Source organism: Nerophis lumbriciformis, linkage group LG02 (assembly GCF_033978685.3).
Source record: "Nerophis lumbriciformis linkage group LG02, RoL_Nlum_v2.1, whole genome shotgun sequence".
In the NCBI taxonomy this organism is placed as follows: domain Eukaryota; kingdom Metazoa; phylum Chordata; class Actinopteri; order Syngnathiformes; family Syngnathidae; genus Nerophis; species Nerophis lumbriciformis.
Window position 1 is genome coordinate 5,625,903 of NC_084549.2, and position 15,409 is coordinate 5,641,311.

Below are 15,409 nucleotides of genomic sequence, written 5' to 3' on the forward strand. Positions count from 1 at the left end.
AACAGGACAATACTGCCATCTACTGTACATGCATATGTGACCCACCCATAATGTGTCACATTTTTGTGTTGATTTATTGATTTTATTTTGTGGTTTGAATTCGTTTTTGGGAGCTGTCATTACACATTTATCAGTATTCACATTGGTCAGTAGGGGGCAGTAGGGCGTTTCTTCCCAATTGCATGCTATCACCTGCAGACCGGAAGTGTCTTGTCATTCTGATGAGCGCGACCAGTCTGTGAACAATTGAAACGTCCTGTGTGCTTTTTTCCTCCTGTATAACAGGTTAGTTTTGGTGAATCAACTCACTGAATAATATCCATGTGATCTTTATAAGTTTAAGTACACATTCTGATGGTGGAGCCTAACTCTAAAGTGTTTGTGAGTTGTAGTTTGTAAATGAACACTGAAATTCAAGTATTTATTTTATTTATTTATATATATATATATATATATATATATATATATATATATATATATATATATATATATATATATATATATATATATATTATAGATGCGCGGTTTGCGGGCACAACCGCGGAGTCCGCGTATTATCCGCGGATCGGGCGGATGAAATTAAAAAAATTTTGATTTTATCGGCGGGTCGGGTCGGGTCGGGTCGGGTGGTTGAAATAAAAAACAATTCGATTTTAAATAGATTCAGGCGGGTGGCAGTTAAACCAATTGGTAAATATATATACATAGTTAAATGTTGTTACCCACATACGAAAAACGAGCAGGCACCTGCAGCATATGCCACAACAGAAGAAAAAAAAGAAAAAGAGATGGACACTTTTACGGAGCGGAGAAGGGACGCCTCCCCGGGGTCCGGGACCGAGGCCCCTTCCCCCGAGAGGGCCCCACCGGGAGCCGTAGCTGAGGCGATCCGCGAGAAGGGCCCGACGCACGTCCAGGGTCACCACCGCGCCCACCGCACCGACACCCCGCCTCGTCCGCCTTCGCCGCGGCCGGCGTCACGGCGGCCGGGGGCTCGTAACAGGGGTCACTCCGCGCGCTTCGCCCGCGCAGCTTACCTGCCCGCCACCCCTGTTGCCGGGGGCGCGTAACAGGGGTCACTCCGCGCGCAGTGCGCTCACGAAAGGGGTGGGGCTCACCCTGGTTGATATAGACAGCAGCTAGGACGGTGGCCATGGAAGTCGGAACCGGCTAAGGAGTGTGTAACAACCCACCTGCCGAATCAACTAGCCCTGAAAATGGATGGCGCTGGAGCGTCGGGCCCATATACCCGGCCGTCGCCGGCAGCGAGACGCGCTTGGAGGTGCGCTCAGCGCGGCTCCCATATGATTGCACACTGGTGTGCGTCTGGGTCGTGACAGCGTGGCACGCGAATGTCTGTGCTGCATTGGATCAGTCTCCTTTCTTTAACAGGCAAAAGCTTTATAACCTCACTAATGCCTTGCATCGTCTATATTGGATATATAACAACGGGCGGGTGCGGGCGGGTGCGGGCGGATGGCGGGCGGATGCGGTTCTGATCAAATGTTAGATCGGGTGGATTGCGGATGGTTGACGACTTTCTGATGCGGTTGCGGATTAAATAATTGCCTATCCGCGCATCTCTAATATATATATATATATATATATATGTATATATATATATATGGCTGTCATCTAGCAAAGCTGAATTTGACCAAGCAACCCCCCCGTACCAAAAAGCCCTTGATGAAAGCGGATACAATTTCACCCTCACCTATGAACCCACGCCAGGAAACCAGCCAAAAAAGAACAGAAAACGGAACGACATCATCTGGTACAACCCCCCATACAGCAAAAACGTCTCAACGAACATTGGACACAAATTCCTCAATCTGATTGACAAACACTTTCCCAAAGACAACACCCTAAGAAAAGTATTCAACAAGAACAACATTAAATTGAGCTACAGCTGCATGAACAATATACGACAAATCATCTCAAACCACAACAAAACAATTGCAAATGAGCCGTCGGCCCTCAGACAGAGCGACTCCAAAACCAACAAAGGATGTAATTGTCGAAAGAAACCTGATTGCCCCCTCAACGGGGGGTGCTTACAAACATCAGTTGTCTACCAATCTAAGGTAATACGCAAGGACATAAACACATCCGACACATATGTAGGATTAACCGAGGGAGAATTCAAAACCAGATGGAACAATCACAAGGCTTCTTTCAGGAACAAAAACCTGCGAAATACCACAGAACTCAGCAAACACATTTGGGACCTCAAAGACAATAATGTTGAATATTCAATAACATGGCAAATTCTTGCATCCAGCACACCTTACAATAGTGGTAATAAAAGATGCAACCTATGCTTGAAAGAGAAACTGTTTATTATTTACCGTCCAGACCTGTCATCCCTCAACAAGCGCAGCGAAATTGTAACAACATGCCGCCATAGACGGAAACACCTCCTAGGCAACACATGAGCCAATCACCACGCCTCTAGGCCAGCCTGTACCCACCCACTCTGTGCCCTATATAAACCATGGTATGCGAATGCTCCCATTAAAATCTCCTGACGATTGAGGGTACCCCCCCTCATGAAACAGGCCTGTAGAGATGAAATAGTCTTGTGATTTTTTTCCCACACATACATGTATATATATATATATATATATATATATATATATAGCTAGAATTCACTGAAAGTCAAGTATTTCTTATATATATATATATATATATCTTAACCACGCCCCCAACCACACCCCCCGCCCCACCCCCGACCACGCCCCCACACCCCCACCCCCACCCTCCACCCCCCACCTCCCGAAATCGGAGGTCTCAAGGTTGGCAAGTATGGGTTAGGGTCCCTTCTTGGGACTTGTGTGTGTGTGTGTGTGTGACTATCATTGGTACTTTAACTTCACGGCCACTCTCCCAACGGCGCCACGCCATCCCCCAAAGGAAAAGTATCCAGTAGAACTGGAACGTTTGCCGGGACTTTCCGGGATTTGGTGGTCTCCCTCTTTAGGAAGGGGCAGACAGAGTTGATAAGGTTCAGTGAAAAGCTTGAGTACTTGTAAAATTGTCTTTTCATAAAACAAGTGGTTTGCTTACCTCCTAAAACTGTCTCTCGCCAACCAGCCCCGGAGGGATTAGTTAGGAATCATTGCTGATCCAAGAACACCTCGGAGAACACGGTGGCCGTCTTCTCTCACATCTGAATGTGCTTCACAGGAGGGAAGTTTAAGATTCATCAGCATCTTCGTATCATCTTATGCTGACTTGACCGCGTATCAATAATTAATTTGCTCACGGACAGAAAAGTTTGAAGTCTGGGTTTGGCGTCCCCTGTGAGGCAGCGCTCTCACCACTTCAGGACCCGCTGGCCGTCTGGACTTTTCTACTTCTTTACAGCCACCGGGTTTTTAGAGCCAGACTTGCAAGACTCATAACAGCAAACCTTTGTAGACCTTCACTAGGCAGGTTGGTCGTACGTTTAGAACCTCTGACAGAACCCCTTCACTAGGATTTTGGTCCAGACCAGTGCATACTTGCCAACCCTCTCGAATTTTTCGGGAGACTCACGAATTTCAGTGCCTCTCCCGAAAATCTCCCGAGACAACCATTCTCCCGAATTTCTCCCGATTTCCAGCCAGACAAAAATATTGGGGGCGTGCCTTGAAGGCACTGCCTTTAGTGTCCTCTCTCACCTGAAAAGGAGACTATTATACAGTATATGTCTCTGTTATCCATAGGTTTATCTCATACTTGCCAACCTTGAGACCTCCGATTTCGGGAGGTGGGGGGCGGGGTGGGACGGGGGCGTGGCTGGGGGCGTGGCTGGGGGCGTGGCTAAAGGGGAGGAGTATATTTACAGCTAGAATTCACCAAGTCAAGTATTTCATATATATATATATATATATATCTATATATATGTATATATATATATATATATATATATATATTAGAGATGCGCGGATAGGCAATTTCATCCGCAACCGCATCAGAAAGTCGTCAACCATCCGCCATCCACCCGATGTAACATTTGATCAGAACCGCACCCGCCCGCACCCGCCCGTTGTTATATATCTAATATAGACGATGCAAGGCATTAGTGAGGTTATAAAGCTTTTGCCTGTTAAAGAAAGGAGACTGATCCAATGCAGTACAGACATTCGCGTGCCACGCTGTCACGACCCAGACGCACACCAGTGCGCAATCATATGGGAGCCGCGCTGAGCGCACCTCCAAGTGCGTCTCGCTGCCGGCGACGGCCGGGTATGGGCCCGACGCTCCAGCGTCATCCATTTTCAGGGCTAGTTGATTCGGCAGGTGGGTTGTTACACACTCCTTAGCGGGTTCCAACTTCCATGGCCACCGTCCTGCTGTCTATATCAACCAGGGTGAGCCCCACCCCATTCGTGAGCGCACTGCGCGCGGAGTGACCACTGTTACGCGCCCCCGGCAACAGGGGTGGCGGGCAGGTAGGCTGCGCGGGCGGAGCGCGCGGAGTGACCCCTGTTACGAGCCCCCGGCCACGGGGGTGGCGGGCAGGTAAGCTGCTTACCTGCTGCGCGTGACGCCGGCCGCGGCGAAGGCGGACGAGGCGGGGTGTCGGTGCGGTGGGCGCGGTGGTGACCCTGGACGTGCGTCGGGCCCTTCTCGCGGATCGCCTCAGCTACGGCTCCCGGTGGGGCCCTCTCGGGGGAAGGGGCCTCGGTCCCGGACCCCGGCGAGGCGTCCCTTCTCCGCTCCGTAAAAGTGTCCATCTCTTTTTTTTCTTCTTCTTCTGTTGTGGCATATGCTGCAGGTGCCTGCTCGTTTTTCGTATGTGGGTAACAACATTTAACTATGTATATATATTTCCGAATTGGTTTAACTGCCACCCGCCTGAATCTATTTAAAATCTAATTTTTTTTTTATTTCAACCGCCCGAACCGCGGATAATCCGCGGACTCCGCGGTTGTGTCCGCAAACCGCGCATCTCTAATATATATATATATATATATATACATATACATATATATATATTCATTTTATTATATGTATATATATATATATATATATATGTATATATATATGTATGTATATATATATATATTTATTTTATTATATGTATATATATATATATATATATATATATATATATATATACATATATATATATATTTATTTTATTATATGTATATATATATATATATATATATATATATATATATATATATATATATATATATATATATATATATATATATATATATATATAAAATAAATACTTGAATTTCAGTGTTCATTTATTTACACATATACACACACATAACACTCATCTACTCATTGTTGAGTTAAGGGTTGAATTGTCCATCCTTGTTCTATTCTGTCACTATTTTTCTAAGCATGCTGAACACCCTCTCTGATGATGCATTGCTGTGTGGCACGCACAAGAGTGCTTTCATCAAATGCACTAGATGGCAGTATTGTCCTGTTTAAGAGTGTCACAACATTGCTGTTTACGGCAGACGAACTGCTTTACGGTATACAAAAAACGTGACTGCTGTTGTTGTGTGTTGTTGCCGCGCTGGGAGGACGTTAATGAAACTGCCTAACAATAAACCCATGAGGACCTGAGTCCGCCTGAATTTCGGGAGATTTTCGGGAGAAAATTTGTCCCGGGAGGTTTTCGGGAGAGGCGCTGAATTTCGGTAGTCTCCCGGAAAATCCGGGAGCGTTGGCAAGTATGGTTTATCTATAACCCATAAAGTAGGCAGGCACGGAGCTTTTTCTCAGCGTGTGTTTATTCCAGCCGGCACGTTAATACACTGACACACAACATCCGGATTCCCATCATGCATTGCTTCAAAACTACGGCAAGTAGTAATGTCCAAAAACATAACAGAGACGAAGCAGAAGAGACAGTCAAGATGGCTATGGTGATAACATCCCGTTCTCATTTGCGGATGTTTTCAACAAATCCGTAAAGGATATGTTCGCTCGCCAGTACTCAAATGGCAGAACAAAGGCTACTCAAATAGTGAAAGGTAAGTTTTTTTTTGTTTTTTTTAAAGTAAGCAGTAAGTACAGTACAGTTAGTAGAACAACTGTGTTTTCATTACTGTGTACTGTACTATATAAGAAATACTTGATTTTCAGTGAATTCTAGCTATGAATATACTCCTCTCCCCTTAATTTCGGCCGCCGCCCGCCACCCACCCCGACCCCGCCCAACCCAATCTCCCGACTAGTGTTGTCCCGGTACCGGTACCAAAATGTATTCCGATACTTTTCGGTACTTTTCGATACTTTTCTAAATAAAGCGGACCACAAAAAATTGCATTATTTGCTTTATTTGAACAAAAAAATCTTACGGTACATGAAACATATGTTTCTTATTGCAATTTAGTCCTTAAATAAAATAGTGAACATACTAGACAAACTTGTCTTTTAGTAGTAAGTAAACAAACAAAGACTCCTAATTAGTCTATGCACTAACATATTGTGTCATTTATCTACTGTACCTATTATTGTGGCAACATTATTAAGGACAAGCGGTAGAAAATGTTCAAATACTGTTAATATTTGCTTATTTTCTGTTTTAACATCTTCTATCTACTCTTCTGTTAAAATGTAATAATCACTTATTCTTCTCTTCTTTGATACTTTACATTAGTTTTGGATGATACCACACATTTATGTATCGATCCGATGCCAAGTAGTTACAGGATCATACATTGGTCACTGTGGAGGGGGGCGTGGTCTGCGGGCCTGCCGCGGAGCGGGTTGTGTAAGGACCGGCCTCGAAGCCAGCGGCAGGTGAGTGGATTGCCCAGCTGGGGCTGGTTATCTAATTGTCAGGACGGGGAGTTTTACGCAGCTTACAGCAAGGATTGTTTTCCCGGGATGCAATCGGACTAGACCGGACATCGGTAGAAGGTAGGAACATTTTTAATTATGATTATAACTCAACGAAGTACAAAACAAAAAGGCGCACAAGGCGAAGGCACGAACTAACACTAACACTATGAACATAAAACAAACAACACTTGAAAAGAGCAACATGAACTATGACATGAGCAGAGCATGAAATGAACATCAAGCATGAAACTATCAATGTCGCCAGGACGACTAACTGACCACGACAGGCTTAAATAATAATCTCCTGATTAGAACAGGTGCGTGCATAAGGCAGGTGAAACGAATGAGTAGTCATGGAAACCAAACAAGGGAGCGCAAACAGGAACTATGAAGTCTTAAACAGAAAATAACAAAAAAAAACATGATCCAGACCACAGATCATGACACTAATTACCTGTCGCCCTTATTAGCAGCAGCCGGCCCGAGACACGTTGTTGGAGTTGGAGTTGGAGTTGGAGCCAGACGAGCCGCACATGCCCGAGAGACTGAAAAGTTGCTGAAAAGAGTGCTGACCTGGTGCGTGTGCGCACAATAAAAAACATTGTTGCAACAGACTACCGGGCTCACGAGAGGATCTTTGTGGTCAGAAGAACCCACAGGAAGGCAACTTCCACAGTCATATTCAAAGTCCTCATGTGTCCAGGAACGGATTTTCTGAGTTTATAAACATAATATGAATTTAGAAACAAACGAAAGAAGATGTTGTGATGCCAAGAAATATTGATGTAATCATAGTAGTATTGACTAGATACTCTCCGGTGCTTGGTATCATTACAGTGGATGTCAGGTGTAGATCCACCCATGGCGTTTGTTTACATTTTGACGCCGGTGAGCTATTGTATCCTCCTACGGTGTGTAGTGAAGCATGTTTGGCTGTTCCTCGTACTTGTAAGAAACTTACTTTATTCGTAGCCATGGAGGTGAGGATTAGTGATTTGGAAGTAGCTAGAACACTGCAGACTGCGGATGGATGTTAGTTGCTAGCTAGCTAGCCTCTTCTTAAGGGTGTTTCAGTGTTATAACTTCACCTTTATCTTTACTTTTTACACCAAAATGCGTCCGTTTTCCCTTTTCTGTCTACACACTGTGTCTGCTTGTAAGTACTCTGTGTGTGTGCGCTGCCAAACATGCTCCTATGCTCGTAAAACAAGCAATGGCGGTATAGTACCGAATATGATTAATTAGTATTGCGGTACTATACTAATACCGGTATACCGTACAACCCTAGTCCAGACGTGTGCACAGTGCTCCTTTGTTTTGACATTGATTAGCTGCGTGTTGTCGGCATTATTCCGTTGATGCAAGTAAGAGACAATCACGGTGGCAGAAAGTGCGCAGTTTTGCTCCATAAAGTTGTCGTTAATGGTTGTCGTCCTTAAAACGTCTTGTAAGGTGTCGCCATTGTCAGGTTTGTCACTGACCGTGTAGTTATGTTTTGGTTTTTCCTCTGTCTTTATTTCCTGTCAGCGCTCTTATTTTGGTTATTTCCTGCTTTTCTCCCTGAGTGCTGTTTTCCTCAATTTAGCCATCATTGCCAGAATCCCGTCAAGCCTCTCCGCCATCGAAATCCCCGCGGGGTTTGTGACTGGCTGGAGTATTCTGTCACGAATCAGCCACAGCTGAGGGAAAACAGCACTCAGGGATGAAAAGCAGGAAATAATCAAAATAAGAGCGCTGACAGGAAATAAAGACAGAGGAAAAACCAAAACATAACTAAACCTGACAGCCATAGCTGATGCAAAACGTAGTTTTATCTGTTGTGTCACTCACAGAAGTACAGTAGTAGAAGTACAGAGTACATTACCTTCATTTGGTTTACAGTATAACTTGGATTTTATGTTGCATAGATTTGCAGTGCACACAGAACACGTGCCAGCAGGGAGTATTAGAACTATTATTATTTTGACTATTTCTTTATTAGAAGAAGTATGAGAATGTGTTTGATATTTCATGCAGTGATTGACAGTGAAGCCAATTAGCAATGCGTCGAGGAGGGCGTTGAGGCTAGCATTGATTATGCTAAAAGACTTCCTGCTTGGCACTAATAAAATAAGTGTAGAATTAGCAGCGAGCGGCTGCGAATGTAATCAATCACACGAGTAACAACGTGGCCTGGACGGATATCGACACGCAGGCCTCGTTAGGCGCAGTGCTTGCTCGGCAACTTTTACGTCGGAGATTTATGTTGGTGAACTTACACTGAACATGAACTACGGTCACTTCATTAGGTACACAGCGTGACGACATGTTCTGCCTCATTCTTAGACAGATAACAAACTATGGTCACTTCATTAGTTAACATAAACTATGGTCACTTCATTAGGTACACAGCGTGACGACATGTTCTACAATATTCTTAGACACTAAACATAAACTATGGTCACTTCATTAGGTACACAGCGTGACGACATGTTCTACATCATTCTTAGACAGATAACAAACTATGGTCACTTCATTAGGTACACAGCGTGATGAAATGTTCTACCTCATTCTTAGACAGATAACAAACTATGGTCATTTCATTAGTTAACATAAACTATGGTCACTTCATTAGGTACACAGCGTGATGAAATGTTCTACCTCATTCTTAGACAGATAACAAACTATGGTCATTTCATTAGTTAACATAAACTATGGTCATTTCATTAGTTAACATAAACTATGGTCACTTCATTAGGTACACAGCGTGATGACATGTTCTGCATCATTCTTAGAGAGTTAAAGTAAACTATGGTCACTTCATTAGGTACACAGCGTGACGATATGTTCTACCTCATTCTAAGAGAGTTAAAGTAAACTATGGTCACTTCATTAGGTACACAGCGTGACAACATGTTCTACCTCATTCTTAGAAAGATAACAAACTATGGTCACTTCATTATTTAACATAAACTATGGTCACTTCATTAGGTACACAGCGTGACGACATGTTCTACAATATTCTTAGACACTAAACATAAACTACGGTCACTTCATTAGGTACACAGCGTAATGACATGTTCTACATCATTCTTAGACAGTTAAATTAAACTATGGTCACTTCATTAGGTACACAGCGTAACGACATGTTGTACCTCATTCTTAGACGCAGGGCCGGCCCGTGGCATAGGCCGTATAGGCAAATGCTAAGGGCGCCGTCCATCAGGGGGCGCCACGCCAGTGCCACAAATGTTGGAGAAAAAAAAGTTGGTACTATTATTTCTAAATACAAAAAATAATCCCACGTTAATTAAAATGCAAAGTAAAGCCTATATAATAGAAATATTATTTGTTACAACATTACGCCCCCCCCCCCCCCCCCCCCGCACTGTGTGCCCCCTCCCTTCCCGTATCATGACTCTTTTTGGACGTCACCACATCAAAAAATCAACACAAGATGTCAAAACGGCCAAAACTGTCAGGTGCCCAGGGAAGAAAAAAGAGAAAAGAAGAGGAGGAGAAACGAGAAAAGACAGAGGTAGCAGGTAGGTAACGTTAGCCTACATGAAATTATTTGTCTGTTACAGAATGTGATAGTAACCTGGCTTTTTAGCATTAAGCTAATGTTACATGATTCGGCAATTGCTAGTCAATAAATAGCTAGTTCTGTTTTAACGTCGGGTTAATATTGTGGAGGGGGCTAAATTGTTATGGAAAATAATAATGTAACGTTAGGTAATTACAGTACTCCCACCTTACATTCCTCAGGGACATTTGTATTAGATCTTTTAAGCAGGTGTTTTTTGTTTACATTGTTATTGCCTTCTGGTTAGCTAATGTTTGCCCTGCAGGTAATAGTCACTTTTCCACCCCTTTATATATTAGGTATAGTTGTAAGCCTAGTTGTTAAAGTGCACATCATTAATGTTAATTAAGCAATATGTATGTAAAAAATATAGTATTTCATATATTCATTTTTTATTTTTTGCATTCATTTATTTATTCATATTTTTGTTTATCTTGTTAACTATTCTGATTGTTAATTTGCTTTCTTTAAGTAAAAAAAAGGTCAAAGACAAAGCTATTCGGTTTCTTGTGAGTATATACACTTCACTGCCGATGTGGGGGGGCACCACCTAAAATCTTGCCTAAGGCGCCAGATTGGTTAGGGCCGGGCCTGCTTAGACGGATAAGAAACTATGGTCACTTCATTAGGTACACAGCGTGACGACATGTTCTACCTCATTCTTAGACCGTCAATATAAACTATGGTCACTTCATTAGGTACACAGCGTGACAACATGTTCTACAATATTCTTAGACACTAAACATAAACTATGGTCACTTCATTAGGTACACAGCGTGACGACATGTTCTGCATCATTCTTAGACAGTTAAAGTAAACTATGGTCACTTCATTAGGTACACAGCGTGACAACATGTTCTACCTCATTCTTAGACAGATAACAAACTATGGTCACTTCATTAGTTAACATAAACTATGGTCACTTCATTAGGTACACAGCGTGACGACATGTTCTACAATATTCTTAGACAGTTAACATAAACTATGGTCACTTCATTAGGTACACAGCGTGACGACATGTTCTACATCATTCTTAGAGAGTTAACATAAACTGTGGTCACTTCATTAGGTACACAGCGTGATGACATGTTCTACATCATTCTTAGAGAGTTAACATAAACTATGGTCACTTCATTAGGTACACAGCGTGACGACATGTTCTACATCATTCTTAGAGAGTTAACATAAACTGTGGTCACTTCATTAGGTACACAGCGTGACGACATGTTCTACATCATTCTTAGAGAGTTAACATAAACTGTGGTCACTTCATTAGGTACACAGCGTGATGACATGTTCTACATCATTCTTAGAGAGTTAACATAAACTGTGGTCACTTCATTAGGTACACAGCGTGATGACATGTTCTTAGACAGTTAACATAAACTGTGGTCACTTCATTAGGTACACAGCGTGATGACATGTTCTACATCATTCTTAGAGAGTTAAAGTAAACTATGGTCACTTCATTAGGTACACAGCGTGACTTGTGTCAGAGTGCTTCAGTGCACAAAAACCAAGTATTGATTAAAAACTAAGTATTTATTGAAAAACAAGTATTGATTAAAACAAAGTCTTTATAAAAAAAGTATTGATTAAAAACCAAGTATTGATTAAAAACTAAGTATTTATTGAAAAACAAGTATTGATTAAAACAAAGTCTTTATAAAAAAAGTATTGATTAAAAAACAAGTATTGATTGCATGTGAAGTTATTATTTATTTCACTATCATGATGTCATTTGCATAAATCAACAACAACAACAACAACAACAACTATGAGTCGCAGCAAAGCTTGTCTTTCCTTTGTAGTGGTCGCCATAACACACACACACACAACACACACACACACACACACACACACACACACACACACACACACACACACACACACACACACACACACACACACACACACACACACACACACGCGCACACACACACACACACACACACACGCACACACACGTGCACAGCTTAATGGCTTCCAAGATGAATGGCCTGCGATAGAGGGCTAAATGCTGGTTGCCATGGCGATAGGGTCAATCGATCACAGAGTATTGATCAGCCATTGATCGGTTACACAGAGCCAGCATAGTTTGTGTGTGTGTTCTGATACTCCTGTTCATAGCTATGCTTCATGCCACGCCACGTAAGTTTTGTTTGTTCATGTCACAGTTAGCGAGTTTTGTTTCATGTTCATAGTTTCTGCCTTTGGTTTCGTTTTTGTTTTCATAGCCAAGTTTGGACTTCCGCCAATGTGCGCGCCTTTTCTTGGTACTTTTTGTTAGTGTTAAAATAAATGATGTCCTTACCTCCACGCCATGTCCGCTTCAGTTCGTTTGCATCTTGGGAAAGTAATAAAATAATGAAATAATTTGCGTCGCCCACGTCCACGCCTTGACATAACTAATGATTAATGAACCATGAACAAATGATTAATTAACTATCCTCTAATGATTCATGAACTATGAACTAATGAATAATGCACTTTTTATTAATGATTAATTATGAACTAATTATTGTTGAACAAATAACTAATGATTAATTAACTATTACAAATGATTATTGAACTACGAAATAATGATTTGTTAACTAATGATTAATGAACGATTAACTAATGATTAATTAACTATTACAAATGATTATTGAACTACGAAATAATGATTTGTTAACTGATGATTAATGAACGATTAACTAATGATTACCTGATGTATAATGAACTTTGAACTAGGGATTAATTAACATTAACTAATAATTACTTAATTATTAACTAATGATTAATGAACTAATGATAATGAACATTAATTAACAATTAATTAACTTAACTAATAATTAATTAACTATTGATACAATCATGTAATGACTAATTTACTATTAAATTACATTAATGGGCTATGAACAAATGATTATTAACTATCAACTAGTAATTAACTATTAACTATTGATTAATGAATTATGAAGTAATGTTATAAATCTGAAATAATGATTAATGAACTATGAACTAATGATTAAAGTTAAAGTTAAAGTACCAATGATTGTCACACACACGCTAGGTGTGGCGAAATTATTCTCTGCATTTGACCCATCACCCTTGATCACCCCCCTGGGAGGTGAGGGGAGCAGTGAGCAGCAGCGGTGGCCGCGCCCGGGAATAATTTTTGGTGATTTAACCCCCAATTCCAACCCTTGATGCTGAGTGCCAAGCAGAGAGGTAATGGGTCCCATTTTTATAGTTTTAGAACAATGAAATATGGTTTAATTAACTAGTAATGATTAAATGACTGTGAACTAATAACTATTAATATTAATTAATGATTAATTAACTATAAACTAACGATTAATTAACATTAACTAATGATTAATTAACTATGAACCAATGAATAATGACCTATTAAATAAAAAATTACAAACTATGAAATATCAATGAACTATGAACTAATGACTAATTAACTATCAACTAATCAATAATGAACTACTAAGGATTAATGAACTATCAACTAATGATTAATGAACTATGAAATATTGTATTAACTAATGATTAAAAAACTATGAACTAATGATTGTTAACATTAACTGATTAATGAACTATGAACCAATGATTAATTAACATAACTAATGATTTATTAACTATGAACTAATGATTAATGAACTATTAGATACAAATAATGAACTATGAACTAATGATTAATTAACTGTGCTCAAAGATTAAGGAACTATCAACTAATTCATGAACAATGGACTTATGATTATTGAACAATTACCTAATGATAATGAACTATTACTAATGATTAGTGAACTATGAACTAATGATTAATTAACTTTGAATTAATGATTAATTAATTATAAACTAATGATTTATGAACTATTAACTAATAATGATTAACTATTAACTTATACTTAACTATGAACTAATGATTAATGAGCTATTAACTAATAATTAACGAAATATTAACTAATATTAATTAACTATTAACTAAATATTAATAAACAACTAATGATTAATTAACTATGAAGTAATGATTAATGAGCTATCGACTAATCATTAATGAACTACTGATGATTAATGAACTATGAACTAATGAATAAATAACTATGAACTAATGATTAATGAATTATTAACTAATGCTAAATTAACTATGAACTAATGATTAATGAATTATTAACTAATGCTAAATTAACTACGAACTAATGATTAATGAACTAATAACTATTTAATGACCTATTAACTAATGAACAATTAACTTATCACTAATGATTAATGAACTAATAACCAATGATTAATGAACTGTTAACTAATTTATGAATTAATGAACTATTAACTAATGAATAATTACCTAGGAACTAATATAAACAATTAACTAATGATTAATGAACTAATAACAAATGATTTATGAACTATTAACTAATAATAAATAACTATTAACTTATACTTAACTATGAACTAGTGATTAATGAGTTATTAACTAATACTTAACAAACTATGAACTAATATTAACTATTAACTAAAGATTAATGAACAACTAATGATTAATTAAGTATGAACTAATGATTAATGAGCTATCAACTAATCATTAATGAACTACTAATGCTTAATGAACTATGAACTAACAATTAATGAATTATTAACTAATGCTAAATTAACTATGAACTAATGATTGATAAACTAATAAGGAATTATTAATTACCTATTAACTAAGGAACAATTAACTTATCACTAATGATTAATGAACTAATAACCAATGATTAATGAACTGTTAACTAATTTATGAATTAATGATTAATGAACTATTAACTAATGAATAATTACCTAGGAACTAATATCATTTATTAACTAATGATTAATTAACTAATAACAAATTATCAATGAACTGATGAGTAATTTATTTATTATGAATTCATGATTAATGAACTATTAACTAATGATTATTTACCTATTAACTAATGTTAATTAACTATTTCACTTATTAATGAATAATGAATTAATGATTAATGAACTACTAATGATTATTACCCAATTAATAATTACCTATTAACTAATGAT